Consider the following 15,154-nt stretch of genomic DNA (forward strand, 5'->3'; position numbering starts at 1 on the left):
AGAATCCAATAAATTAATTACCAAAAAGATAATTTTGGGAATAATTATTGGATTTTCTTGATAAAATAGGGCAATAAATTGATTTAAAAATTCTTAAAAATTAAGGAAAAATAAGAAAACCTTTGGACATACTTATATATATATGCATATACATGCTATTTTGAAAGTATTTTGCATATTAAAAAATATACAGGGAAAATTGGGTATCAACATGTACGAGGTTGTATGCCGTAGAGACTTTATGGGTTGTCACTAGATGTTGCGTGCCCGCAAGAAGAAATCAGGGTTGTGGAAAATGGGTAAATATATTAGCACCCACAGATGTGAAATAGACACATTCAATGAGAATCACTTCAACCTGGATGTAGACTTGATTTCTCTTGTCTTGATTCCATATTTGGAAGTGTCCATTAGGTTCAAGATTAAAGAGTGTATTACAACCGTCCACCAGGAGTATGGTTGTACTATAACCAAAATAAAGGCATATCTCAGGCGCAAACGTGCGTTTGAACTTAAATATAGTGACTGGGATAAGTCTTTTTCATCTCTGCACAGGTACATGGCCGTACTGCAACACTTTAACCCCGGGACTATTGTTGAATGGAGGCGTGAGCGGAGTCCGGACAGACCCGAATATATTTTCAACTATGTGTTATGCTCATTTAAACCAGCAATTGATGGTTTTGTGCATTGTCGTCCTGTAATTTCCATAGATGGTACTCATGTCTATGGAAAATATGATATTAAGCTTTTGATTGCAGTTGCAGTAGATACCAACGGACAAATATTTTCACTAGCTTTTGCCATTTGTGCCAACAAAAGCGAAGAGACGTGGACGTTTTTTTTGAACCACTTGAAGTGGCATGTTATCAAATAGCGTTCAGGTATTTGTCTAATATCTGATCGACATGGTGGTATTTTAAGTTCTGTATGGCATTTACCTGAATGGCAAAAACCCTATGCATACCACTGTTACTGTGTGAGACACATGATGGCCAATTTCCAGAAGAAATATCACGACAAGGCCTTGCATGATTTAAAGTGGATGGCTGCAACTGAGCACCAACAGTGCAAATTCACGAGGCGCATGGAAGCGATCCGACAATTAGATCCATGAGCCTATACTTGGCTGATGGGACATGAGCTTCACATGTAGACATTGCATGTTGATGGTGGCAGATGATAGGGAGCCCTGACTACAAATGTCTCGGAGTCATTCAACGGCTTGTTGAAGTCTGCACGTGGATTGCCTGTCACTGCCATGGTCCGGATGATATTCAAACAGATTGCAGAGAGGTTTGTTGAAAGGTATAGACCTGCATCGGTATTGATGGACAGGGGTGTTCAATTTATGCCAATACAGATGAGGAGATTTGAGAAGTACAGGAGGCGAGCACATTGAAATTCATTTTTACAGTACGATCATGACCGGGGTGTTTTTGAAGTTAAGACCGCTATCTGCGGACACCGGAGGAATAATTTACAGACGGTGAATGAATCCAGCAGGTTGTGTTCATATGAGAAATGGACCATCTACCATATGTCGTGCACACATGCCTTGAAGTGCTTTCAACAAGCTGGTTTAGGGGCAACCAACTATATTGATAGGCAATACAATGTTGTTGCATACGTAGACACGTATAGTGGGCAGTTGCAGCCATTGGGTGTTGAGCATTATTGGCGACCAGAACCTTTTAAAATAGTGTGTAACAAGGACTATTTGTGCAAGCTACAAGTGCAAAAGAGAACGCGTATACGAAACTGAATGGATGTTGGTGACACCGTTTATACGCGTAAATGTGGCATATGCTCGCAAACAGGACACGACCATCATAAATGTCCTTCAGGTGGTGTGCATGGCGGTGGTAATCCAGCTCCTGGTGCAAGTTCGTCGAATGTATCCAACTATCAAGGATACACCTAGTCTTTTGTTTTTATATTATTTTTGTAATACGTATCTGTACTTGTGTATGTTGCAATATCTATCAAATAAAATTATGTTCCACAATCTTGTTACATCTTATTTTTTAACATGATCTTTTGAATTAGGATGCTGATATGGTAGTTCAAATATTTAACTTATTGGTGTTAGTAAAGAAGACCAATCTTAAAATTAAAAAGAAACCTATAAAATCAAGACATCCTTTATTATCCTTCTTAAAATTTAATATGTAAGGCATGGTATAATACTACATTTTGTGTGTTGTCTTGTCGGTCTGAAAAAAGCTGAACCGATTGCACAAAAGCTATTTCGTCTTAGAAAAATTTAATATGTAAAGCATGGTATAATACTATATTTTGTGTGTTGTCTTATCGGTCTGAAAAAAGCTGAACCGACTGCGCAAAAACTATTTCATTTAAGAAAATATTAATATGTAAAGCGTGGTATAATACTACGTTTTGTGTGTTGTCTTGTAGGTCTGAAAAAAGCTGAACCGACTGCGCAAAAGCTGTTTCGTTTAAGAAAAATTTAATATGTATAGCGCGGTATAATACTACGTTTTGTGTGAAATCTTGCCTATAAATAACGGGCGCATTCTAGTTATTTTCTGCGCTTAATAATAACCAATAGCAAATATTTCCATAAACCAAGGTTTCTTTTTACGCTTTAACAAATGTCTCAACAACCCTTTTATGTCCCAAAGTGCGAGTGCGGCAAAAAATGCATAATGCACGATTGTTGGGAAGAAGCTGGACGCCGCTACTGGGTGTGTATGAAAAAGTTTTATAGGCAACCCGACGAACCTGTTTGCAATTTTGAGGTATAGATTGATGAACCCTGTGAGCAGGAATACTACAAAGACAAGTTGTATTTTCTTCATAATATGTGTTTGAAGCAGTGGGAAAGAGAGCGACAATCCAACCAAGAAGTTGCGGAGTTGAAGGCGAAACTCAAGGAGGTGGAAGAAGAAAAAAAAAGGAAGACCAACTCAAGTGGTGGGAGCAGAGAATACTAGGCGGTAGTGACTAAACAATGACATGTACATGTTGAGCGTAGTAGTGTATCTTTATGTTTCCCTTGTCATGTATTATCATTAGTTGTACTGAATTTATGTTTTGTTAGGTTTGCTATGTTTGTGTTTGTGTTGTACTATTAAAATAAAATTGTTGTTCAAATTTTGTTAAAATAAAATTCTTGCCATTATTTACATAATGTAGTATTTACACAAAATACAAACAAAAATAAATCAATGAGTCCCGCAGCTTGTGTGCTTCAGTGCAGCCGCTGGACTGAGTCGCATCCCCTGTCGCCCGGGTACACTATTAGGATCATCCTCATCAAGTCACCTCTTTATGTAAGGATGCGTAGTAGCATCGACAGTACATCTAGCAGGATCGGTAGAAGGGGTCGTCGGGCCGTCAGCAACCTACAAAACAATTACTAAGCTTAGCATATGAAAATGTATATTAGTAAAGTACGTGTTAAGTCAAAAACATTTTCTCACCATAGTCTCGTCAGCCTCCAGAGTATAAGCATTCGTGGTGTTTTCATCATCGCATACAGTGGCCTCGGTGATGGGCTGGGACGAAGCCTTAATAAGAAAACTAAAAATTAATTTATGGTAAATCATTAAGGAAAAGAAAACAAATTGAAATTTTACAGTAATACAAACATACCTGCGCCTGTGATAGACCCGCATCAACCGCCGGGGATGAGCCAAAACTCAACCTTCGCCCGCCATCCACGTCTTGGGTCGGCCGATCCTCAGCTGCGGTAGATATGTTGTCACCTGTAGAAGCGGCAGAAAACCACATATGTCGACTTGGGTGCCCATGCTAGCCCGACACATACTCTTGTACAGGTAGGAGAGAACAGCAACACCCCAGCTGTACTGGGGTAACTCATCTAGCTGCTGAAGATGATGTAGAAAGCGCATACTCACTAGATTTTCCGAAGTGTTTGGGAACAAGACACCGCCAAAAAGAAGGAACAATGCCAACCTCGTGTACCTGTGAATATGGAAATCCTCTGTCTCGCCGGTGATGTCGGGGTGCAATACCTCCATATGATGTCTAATAGCTGTCACAGAAATACGACTGCCCCCTCTAACTGCAGCTTCACCCTGTGGCCTGAAACCAGTATACTGCCCTAGCAAATCCAAATACTGGCCACACGTCATATCTCTCATATACTGGGGCAGTGCAACGACCAGTCCATCAACACGCAGCCCATATAAAACCTGAACATCCTGAAGCGTGATGGTGGCCTCTCCAGTGGGCAGGTGAAAATTGTGCGTCTCCGGTTGACACCGCTCTATCAACACCGTGATGAGAGACCAGTCGAGTTGCAGCTGCCCAAGCTCAAAAATCCTAAGGAAGCCCGTAGCACGCAGGCGATGGACTAAGCGAGGATGGAAATCTCCCTGCCTCAAAAAGTCCCACAAGTCGTCCGATTTCCTGGCGCGGAGAGTCTGATCCAATAGATGTCCCTCCCATATGTAGGAGGACCTATGGTCGCCCTGTAACACTAATATCTGATCCGAGGCTGGTCCAGGATGCACAAACGGCAAGTCCATGACGTCTACTGTAATTTAAACAATATTAATTGTGTGTTTGTGTAATAATAATTAATGTTTATTATTTAATAGGACAAAGTATATAACTATGGGTTTCAGTCTCGATATTTGAGGTCCAGTAGCACCAAGCTATCCTGAATTCTTATGTGTGTCAATTTCAATATTTTTAGAATTTTGTTTGTGTTATAATAATTAAATAATTAATTATTTAATTAGATAGAGTAAATATCTATGGGTTCCAAGCTCGATATTTGAGGCCCAGTAGCACCAAGTTATCCTGAATTCTTATGTGTGTCAATTTTAAAAATTTTAGAATTTTGTTTGTGTTATAATAATTAATATTTAATTATTTAATTGGACAGATTAAATATCTATGGGTTCCAGGCTCGATATTTGAGGCCCAGTAGCACCAAGTTATCCTGAATTCTTATGTGTGTCAATTTCAATATTTTTAAAATTTTGTTAGTTTTTTAAATTAAATAAATAATTTTTAATTGGACAGGGTATATAACTATGGGTTCTACGCTCGATATTTAATTTGACAACATATATTAATTTGTTAGTTTGTTTTATAAACTAAATAATTAATTTTTGTAAAGTGTAATTGGATAGAGTTTGTAGTTAGTAGATACTTAAACTACAGAGACTCTACGCTAAAAGGCTCTATATTTTACTACGCTAAAAGACTCTATATTTTACTACGGTATAAGGCTCTATATTTTACTACGCTAAAAGGCCACTATTCTTTAAGCAAATAAATAATCTATACTAATTAAAAACAACAAACATATGAACATAACATTCACGAAATTACATATAAAACAGTAAAAGATATTTATGAACAATTTTATTAATTATAAAAATTAGTTCTCAACTTTTAACTATTTTTTTAAAACACTAATAATTTAATCAGGGTAAAAATACCATACAAATTTAATCGCAAACATAACACAAATCAACGTGGAAACACATTCAAGAAAACAAATATGCATAATTATACGAGTTTCGACATAAACTAAATCGGAATACCTCGTTTTATGTTTTTTGAAATGTCGGAAATTTGAAATTTTGAGCCCGAAAGAAGGAATCCACAACAATCGAATTTTTTAATTCGGGACCTACACTCTTCACTTTTTGGGTGACGGGTGGGGCCCAATCGAATTTTTTTTTTAAAATGAGGGGGGACCGCTGCTGGAAGGTGGGGGGATTTTTTAATTTGAAACTAACTGGTTTCTGTCGTGGGGAAAAGACGAGTTTACAATTTAATAGGAAAATGCAGTATAATACTATGTTTTCCTAAAATGCAGTATAATACTACATTTTCCTATAAAATATAAACTAGTAATTAAAACGTAGTATTATACTGCATTTTAGATTAACGGCTAACTTTTTGTTAAACTAAAACGCAGTATAATACTGCATTTTAGTTAGAGATATAACTTTTTTTAACTGTATAAAGGTAATTTGAATCCAAAATACCATTATTTAGGTTTCATACTCCATAGAAACATGCCATTATAAGGATAAATCGAAAATTTTGAAGTTAAATATTTTCAAATATAAAAAGGTTACATTTATTTCTACCGAAATAATAAGCAAAGAGTGTAACATAAAATGAAATAGATAGAGAGTAATAAATTTGAAATTACTAGACCTTAGCGATATCATTGTAAGGAATTGAGCAACTTTTCCTTTGATAACTTCTTGTAGCACACTATTTTTGAGTCTTTGTCATACAAAAGTCCATCTTGTAAGGGGCACTTACCAATATATTACACATTCAATACTTCACCAAGAGCTTTTTTTTCTCTCATATGAGCTACAAGGACATTACACAGTAACATATGCATATGGTCAAAATCAAGGAAGCCCAAATTCGAAGTCTTAAATTGGGCTATAAATTCGAGTCCGGGCGACTCGATGTGGGGGTCGGGTCCAACTATGAAGAACACACCTCGAGAGAGCAAATCAAAGGCTTGGCACGACATACATCGAGGGCAGTACAATTTCGATGACACTCAAGAAAGAGAGAAAATTTCTCAAGAACACGTTGATCAAGGCATGATTTAAAGGATAAGATTTGTACGAGTCGGTATAAGTCCGTACTAAATTGTTATACACCTGTACCAATAGAATTCTTTACCACAATTAGGAATGTACTATATTGGGGTTTTTTCCTCCTATATAAAGAGGACCCCTATCATTTGTAAAAGACATACTATTCACTACAACAGAACATTCTACTCTACTTTTCTCGTGCTCCACTATTGTTCTTCAATTTTATTATTTTACTTTATTGTTCTTACTTTATTTGCTCTTAACTCACCTCGAGGCCCCCGAGATAGTAGAGCTCGAGGTTCCCGTTGCTCTAACAATAATGATTTGGTTCATCAATTCTTCTTATTTAGACCTAATATTACCTGTATATTCACTAGTATTGGAATAGATCACATATCTAAAACCACAAATCACCTTTAATTATTACTCACATTTTTTAAGGTAAATAGTTTGGCGCCCACCATGGGGCTAAAGATAATAGTGATTATTTCTTTACTAATTCTCGTTACACACATTATCTTTACACTTTTTTCTTGTCAAGATTTTTTGATTCTCAGGCTTAGACATGTCTAGCACACAGAATTCACCTATTGACAACGACGAAGGTCTTGGAGAAAACAGCGGTATAAGGGTCGGTGTACCACCCATAAACCCTGAGAAAGTGCCAAATATGGAGACGGTTGATATTAGCTCGTATAACGCTCTAAACGCGGATTAAGGTGCAGACCCCGTAGGGAATGCGCACAGGGAAGCCCGACCCGATGGCCAAAGAACACGAGGAATGGAAGAAGGAGGAGTCAGCCTCTAGGTGATATTCAAAATGTTGCAAGCCCTGCAAGTCTCCATCGCTCAACTTTAGAGTTAGAATAGAACTCCAAACACAGCCGAACCAGTGAACACTCGGTGTACTAAACCAGCGCTTGAAAGGCCCGCTGAAAGCGACTTGGGGACTGACCCCACTGTTATGAGAATGCTCGAAGAGCTCGCCAAAAGGACCGAGATCGGAGAAAAGAAGATTGAAGAAAAAGACAAAAAGGTAAAGACATACAACTCTAGGGTCGACCAGATACCGGGAGCACCTCCGATTTTGAAAGGACTGGACTCGAAGAAGTTCGTGCAAACATCATTTCCCCAGAGTGCGGCTCTGAAGCCCATCCCGAAGAAGTTTCGGATGCCAGATATCCCAAAATACAACGGAACCATTGATCCCAACGAGCACATCACCACATATACTTGTGGCATAAAAGGAAATGATTTGGAAGATGATGAGATTGAGTTTGTTTTGCTAAAAAAGTTTGGGGAAACTCTGTCTAAGTGTGCCATGATTTGGTACCATAACTTACCCCCAAACTCAATTGATTCGTTTTTCATATTGGCAGACTCGTTTGCAACAAGGAAGTCCGATGTATTAAAAATAAAGCAAAGGGAGAATGAGATGCTGAAGGAGTTTATGTCCCATTTCCAGTCAGAACGAAGGGAGTTACCACCAGTCTCCAATGGTTGGGCCATACAAGCCTTTATTCAGGGGCTAAATGAACGAAGTTCGATAGCTTCGAAGCAGCTGAAGCAGAACTTGATCGAGTATCCCGCCGTGACTTGGGCGAATGTGCATAACAAGTACCAATCAAAAATTTGGATCGAGGATTACCAGTTGGGAGCCCTCTTGGGCTTAGTTTATCCAAGCAGCTTACTAGCAAAGGAGTCAGGAAATGCAGACAGGGGGTCAAGGACGAATAAGGAAAGATATCAGCCATACATCGAGGATTGAAGGAACATTTCAAGGCATAACATACCTCGGCATGATCGAAGAGGAGATCGAGGTCAAAGCTCCTGGGGACTCATGAGCAAAATCGGGTTTGATAAGCACTTGGGACCGGTGGAGGCACCCCGATTATAGGAGTACAACTTCAGCATTAATGCCTCGGGCATCGTCTCAGCCATTGGCAAAATTAGAGATACTAGATGGCCCAAGCCTATACAGACCGATCCTTCTCAGAGGAACCCCAACTTGATGTGCAAGTATCATGGTACTCATGGGCATAGGACCGAGGATTGCAGGCAGCTTAGAGAGGAGGTAGCCTGGTTGTTCAACGAGGGGTATCTTCATGAATTTCTCAACGACCGGGCCAAGAACCATTTCCGAGAAAGAGATGCAAACAGGAAGAATGAACCTGAAGAACCTCAACATGACATTCACATGATCATCGGTGAAGTCGATGTCCCACAGGGACCTATATTCAAATGTACCAACGTATCCATCACAAAAGAGAAATGGACTCGGGACTACATGCCCGAGGACACTCTCACATTCAGCGAGGAAGACATCAAGGCCTTATCTCAGCCTCACAACGATGTATTGGTAATTTTTATCCTTTTAAATAAAGTTCAAGTTAAACGTGTTCTCGTGGATCCAGGTAGTTCAGCAAATATAATCAGATCAAGGGTCGTGGAGCAGCTCAAGCTGCTTGACCAAATTATACCTGCCTCTCGAGTCCTGAATGGATTCAACATGGCTAGTGAAATGAAAAAGGAGTAAATCATCTTCCCAGTCAACATGGCCGGAACCATACAAGACACCAAGTTTCATGTCATCGAAGGAGATATGATGTATAATGCTTTACTTGGAAGGTCGTGGATCCATAGCATGAGGGCAGTGCCATCAACCCTTCATCAAATAATGAAGTTCCTAACAAAGGCTGGCGTGAAAACAGTATATGGAGAGCAACATGCAACTAAGGAGATGTTTGCAGTACACAACTTGGCACCGGTATCGACACCATCCACATCGGAGAAGTTAAAGGACAACAAGGTTGCCAAATAGAAATCACAGCCCATACCCTCGGTTGTGCCCGATAGATAGGTGGTCGATGAACAGGTAGTCAAGGACGAAGAAGAAGATTTCCTCACCCCTCGAGCCTTCGTTTCCCCCGAGGAATCGGATGCGATGAAGTCCACGGTCGAAGAAATCGAGCATGCCATATTGATCGAGCATCTTCCAGAATGAAAAGTATACCTGGGACGGGGTTAACCCCCGAACTCAGGAAAAACTCATTCAATTTCTTATCGATAACATTAATTGCTCTTCCTGGTCCCACTTAGATATGATAGGGATCCCACCGGATATAACTACCAATCGACTAAGTGTCGATTCCAGATTTAAACCGGTGAAGCAAAAGATGAGACCTCAGTCCGAGGTAAAGCATGCATTCATCAAAGAAGAGGTAACCAAACTTCTTAAGATAGGGTCTATTAGGGAAGTAAGGTATACCGAATGGCTAGCTAACGTAGTAGTAGTCCCTAAAAAGGGAAACAAACTTAGAATGTATGTAGACTATAAATATTTGAACAAAGCATGTCCTAAGGATTCTTTTCCATTGCCTGACATTGATCGTTTGATCGATGCTATGGCCGTCCACGAGATCCATACTTTTCTCAATGCCTACTCCGGTCACAGCCAAATTCAAATGAACCCGAAGGACCCGGAAAGACTTCGTTCATCACGAAGTATGGTACGTATTGTTATAATGTAATGCCCTTAGGGCTAAAAATTGCAGGAGCCACATATCAACGCCTAGTTAATAAGATGTTCGAACATCAAATAGGCAAATCTATGAAAGTTTATATTGATGACATACTAGTTAAGTCCCTGAGCATAGAGGACCATTTGACTCATTTGTAGGTGACGTTCAATATCTTAAAAAAGTACAACATGAAGCTCAACCCCGAGAAATATGCTTTTGAAGTCGGCTCGGGCAAGTTCTTGGGCTTCATGGTGTCGAACATGGGGATCGAGATCAACCCTGATAAAATCAAAGCCACCGAAGAAATCACCGTAGTGAACAACATGAAATCCATACAACGGCTGACCGAAAGGATAGCTGCCCTAGGCCGATTTATCTCGAGGTCATCAGATTGGAGCCATCACTTCTTTTCCCTACTCAAGAAGAAGAACAACTTCGTATGGACTCCGGAGTGCCAACAGGCCTTGGAAGAATTAAAACGGTATCTCTCGAGCCCATCCCTACTCTATACTCTGAAGGAGGATGAAACACTCTACTTGTATTTAGCCGTGTCTGAGGTGGCGATAAGTGGAATGTTGGTTCGAGAAGAAAAAGGTACGCAATTTCCTATCTATTATGTGAGTCGAACCCTAAGAGATGCTGAAAACAGGTACCCACATTTGGAAAAGTTAGCTCTTGCATTGATAAGCGCATCTAGGAAGTTAAAACCATATTTTCAATGTCATCATATATGTGTATTGACTACATACCCACTTTAAAATATCTTGCATAAACTCGAATTATCAGGCTGGTTGGCCAGATGTGCCATCGAACTTGAGCGGTATGATATCGAGTATCAACCCCGAATGGTTATCAAGTCTCAAATTTTAGCAGACTTCGTAGCCGATTTTTTGCATGCCCTCGTACCCGAAGTAGAAAAGGAACTCTTGCTAAAAATAGGTGCGTCATCAAGGGTATGGATACTCTTCACAGATGGTGCCTCGAATGTGAAAGGATCCGGGCTCGGCATCATTCTAAAACCGCCTATGGGTAGTATCATTAGGCAATCTATCAAAACTTCTAAATTGACTAATAATGAGGCCAAGTATGAGGCCATGATTGCAGGACTAGAACTAGCCAAGGGCCTTGGAGCAGAGGTCATCGATGCGAAGTGTGACTCCCTTTTGGTAGTAAATCAAGTAAGCAGGAGCTTCGAGGTTTGAGATGATCAAATGTAGAGGTACTTAGACAAACTTCAAGTGACATTGCACTGCTCCAAGGAATGGACACTGGACCATGTACCTCGAGAACAGAACAGCGAGGCCGATACGCTTGCAAACTTGGGGTCGTCAATTGAAGAAGATGATATTATCCCGGGGATTGTCGTCCAACTATCAAGATTGGTGGTCGAGGAATACCATGCAAAAATTAATTCAACAAGTTTAACGTGGGATTGGAGGAATAAGTACATCGATTACTTGAAGCATGGGAAGCTTCCCTCGGACCCAAAAGAATCGAGGGCTCTTCGAGCCAAAGCAGCTCGATTCTCACTCGATGAAAATGGAACATTGTATAGAAGAACCTTCGATGGACCACTGGCAGTATGCTTGGGACCCGGGGACACTGATTATGTATTACGAGAAATCCACGAGGGCACTTGTGGGAACCATTTTGGTGCCGACTCTTTAGTTCGCAAGGTGATCAGAACGGGGTATTATTGGGATAGTATGGAAAATGATACCAAGGAGTTCGTTCAAAGGTGTGATAAATGCCAAAGATTGGCACTGATGATCCATCAACCCGATGAACAACTCCATTCGGTCTTATCCCCGTGGCCATTCATGAAATAGGGGATGGACCTCGTCGGCTCCCTACCAACGGCGCCAGGTAAAGCTAAATTTATTTTGTTTATGACTGACTACTTCTCAAAATGGGTAGAAGCACAGATTTTCGAGAAGATAAGGGAAAAAGAAGTCATCAACTTCATATGGGACCACATCATATGTCGGTTTGAGATACTTGCCAAAATAACATGCGACAATGGGAAACTATTCATCAGCAGCAAAATAACAAAATTCCTCGAGGACCATAAAATCAAAAGAATTGTATCAGCGCCTTACCACCTAAGTGCAAATGGTCAGGCAGAGTCCACAAACAAAATAATCATTCGAAACTTAAAGAAAAGGTTAGATGATGCAAAGGGGAAATGGAGAGAAGTATTGCCCGAGGTGCTATGAGCATATCGAACGACGTCAAAGTCGAGCACAGGGGAGACCCCATTTTCTTTGGTATACGGGTCCGAAGCATTGATCCCGATCAAAGTCGGGGAACCTAGCGTCAGGTTTCAGCATGCCACCGAGGACTCAAATCACAAAGCTATGAACGCTTCTCTCGACTTACTAGATGAAAAACGTGAGGTCACATTAATTCGAATGGCCGTACAAAAACAAAGGATCGAAAGGTATTACAACAAAAGGTCGAACTTTTGATATTTCGGAGTCGGAGACTTAGTCCTAAGGAAAGTCACCCTCAACACTCGAGACCCAAACGAAGGGAAACTAGGCCCCAGTTGTGAAGGACCGTACCATGTCCTCAGAGTCGTAGGGAAAGGATCCTACATACTTTGCACAATAGAAGGCGAGCAACTACCAAACAACTGGAATGTATGGTTGCTCAAACGCTCTTACTACTGAGGTATGACTTCCTCCCCTTTTTTCCATTCGTATTTAAATCTAACTCCTTGTAGATGTTCTATTGGAAATATCGAGGCACATTTCAGCTCGAAGACCTTGGGTTTTAAAGCATGCATTGCACTCTTTTTCCCTTAGATTGGGTTATATCCCAAATGGGTTTTATCGACAAAGTTTTTAACGAGGCAACACCTATATGCTACATAAAGAATATTCAACAAGTATTCAAGGCTTCTTTTCAATCAACCTCGAACACTGGGAGGCATCAACCTCGGAGGATGCATCCTCGAAGAAAGCAATTCATGCCAAGGAGGGCCTTGATAGGGGAATATTGTAATGGTCTAAACGGTCAAATGAACCGTGTCCATGTAGAATAGTCGAGCCCCCAACGGCAAAACATGTATGCATGTATCAATTATTTGAAAAAGCATTTTTATTATATCAAAACACTTTGTGCCTCAAATAAGTCTACTATTTTCACATGTAACGACTCAAGGGCCAAAACCCCGAATGCACCCGAATACTCGGGGACTGTCATTGATAATCGACATATCGAGTCATCGAACACTCGAACCTATAAGACCTAAAAGAGGCACACTCAAACTTATAAGACCTCAAAGAGGCACACTCGAGCTCACAAGACCTCGAAGAGGCATCCCCTCGATATTAAGGCTAAGGCCATCACACTTGGGGACTAAAGGCTACGACCATATAAAAAACTACGGTCATATGAAAAGGCTATGGCCGAAATAATGCGGTTTGGAGACGTCCGACTTCCGCGATAAAACTAAAAGGCCTTCATATACTTCAAAAAAACTGATTAAACCATGCTACCCTCGACAAAAGCAAATTATAAGGGGCTTCGATAAAATCAGCCCTCGACCAATACGAAGGCTTTGATAACATCAGCCTTCAAAAAAACCTCAAGAGGTATTCGATTAACATTGCATATCAAATTACAAATGAGATTCCAATCAATTGAACCTTCGAAAAAATCGAACGAATATGATACAAAAAATACATTCTAAGGCATACCAAAATTTTCACTAAGTCTTTAGCCGGAAAGAGGGAAAAATGTATAGCCATTTTAGAGGCCGAATTAGACCTACCGAGCCTAAGGGCCAACCCAAAAGAGCCTAAGGGCCAACCTAAAAGAGCATAAAGGGCAATTCTAAAGAGCCTAAGGGCCAATGTTTAAGGAGCTTAAAGGCCGAAGCACACCATGCTCGAGACCTTACCTAGATCGAACTCAAAAGTCCTTCACCCCGAGCTGACGTCGAATTAACTTAAGACTCAGCTCGAAGTTCGAACCTTAAGGGGGTAACCTAAAGGTATTATATTCTAGGTCCAATATATCGGACTAATCGTCAACAACACCAAATCTCATTTCAAAAGTGAAGGCAAGGTAGAATTTAACACAAAAACAAAGATAAAGCAAAAGTCATTTATATTCAAGAAATGGTCCAAAACACATTTACAAAACTTGCCCATGGAGCCCTTACATAAAATTAAAAGGGACCTAGTCTACCGTCGGGGTCACTCGCTCGGGGGCAGCATCTACCGAAACTATATCTTCGGTGGCCTGACCTTCGGTAGCCTGATCTTCGGGGGCCTCTTCTCCCTCAAGGACTTCGTGTTCATCCTCCCACTCTCGGAGCTGCTGACAGAATCCTCATCAGTAGAGAGCAGTGCAACTGCCTCTTCTTCTAAAGCCTTCATCTTCTCAATTTCTGCAGAAAGATCAAAGGCTTTGGCATGTACTTCCTCGAGAGCATGCCTTCGAGATTCCAGCCAAGCATGGTTGACGGTGCAAGATAACTTAAGGTCAGTTGCAGTAGATATCTCCTTAGACCGTGCATTGGCGGCTGCAACATCGGTTTGGTAAGAAGACACGAATGCATCAGCTTCGGACTTAACCTTAGATAACTTAACGGCTTCCTCAGTGTAAAGCTCCTTAAGTTTACGGCCATCCTTCTTTAAACTCCGAAGCTGACTCTTGTCCGAGGCTAGCTGTTCGCGAAGACTGTCTTTTTCAGAGGCCAAGCGATCCATATTTTGCTTCCACTCGAGGGTTACAACCTCTTTGGTCTTAAGCTTATCCCGGAGCTGCTCCACCAAGTCAGCCTTTTCCTAGAACTGCAAAGGTGGAACATTAGACGCCAAAACAAATAAGAACAAAATACGCCCACAAAGGCTATTTTAACTTTTCAACGAGCTCGGTCCACTCTCGGGAAGCCTTCACAGAACTAGCTCGAAGATCATTGAGTTCCCCATCTCTTTTGGCATAAAGAACCTTGAGTTCGTCCATCTCTGACATAAACTTCCTGAGCTCATCTTCACATCAGGCAAGCTCAGCTCGAGACTTGGAAAAAGCCTGATCAAAGAGCAT

This window comes from Nicotiana tabacum, chromosome 13 (assembly GCF_000715075.1).
Source record: "Nicotiana tabacum cultivar K326 chromosome 13, ASM71507v2, whole genome shotgun sequence".
Classification (NCBI taxonomy): Eukaryota; Viridiplantae; Streptophyta; class Magnoliopsida; order Solanales; family Solanaceae; genus Nicotiana; species Nicotiana tabacum.